Raw genomic sequence first — 533 nt, forward strand, 5'->3', positions numbered from 1 at the left:
CCAACAAACTTGGGTTTTTCAAATGATCGCAGAATCCCAGACCAGCTTGTTTGGAAGTTCTAGGACTAGGTTTGGAAGTCATGCAGTGTTAACTTCTGCCAGCTTCTACTGTGTTTAAAGGCAAGTCATGAAGGAAGTCCAAACTCAGGGGTGGAAAATTAGCTTTCACCATTTGGTGAGAGGAATTACAAAATAAATATAACCATTTTTAATTTACTACAGTAGGAAACTTCATTAAATATAAAATCAAATGAAGGGCACAATGAAGTAGTACATCTTTCAAACAAGGTACTAATAAAAAAAATCTACTTTATGTATAAGAAAAGTATGACTAATTTTTGTAAGGTTTATTTTTGCTTGCCTTAAAAACTAAACATTTCTATGTATTCACACCCAAGGATCCTTTCAGATTCAAAGTCTTTATATCTCTTTACTAAATTCAAATTTTTGTATTATTGTAACTGTTGTATTTCTTTGATATAACCATCTAATACCTCCATCCAAAAAAAAAAAAAAAAACCCTTAGTTGTGGA

This window comes from Bison bison, unplaced genomic scaffold (genome assembly GCF_000754665.1).
Source record: "Bison bison bison isolate TAMUID 2011002044 unplaced genomic scaffold, Bison_UMD1.0 scf7180017864308, whole genome shotgun sequence".
Classification (NCBI taxonomy): domain Eukaryota; kingdom Metazoa; phylum Chordata; class Mammalia; order Artiodactyla; family Bovidae; genus Bison; species Bison bison.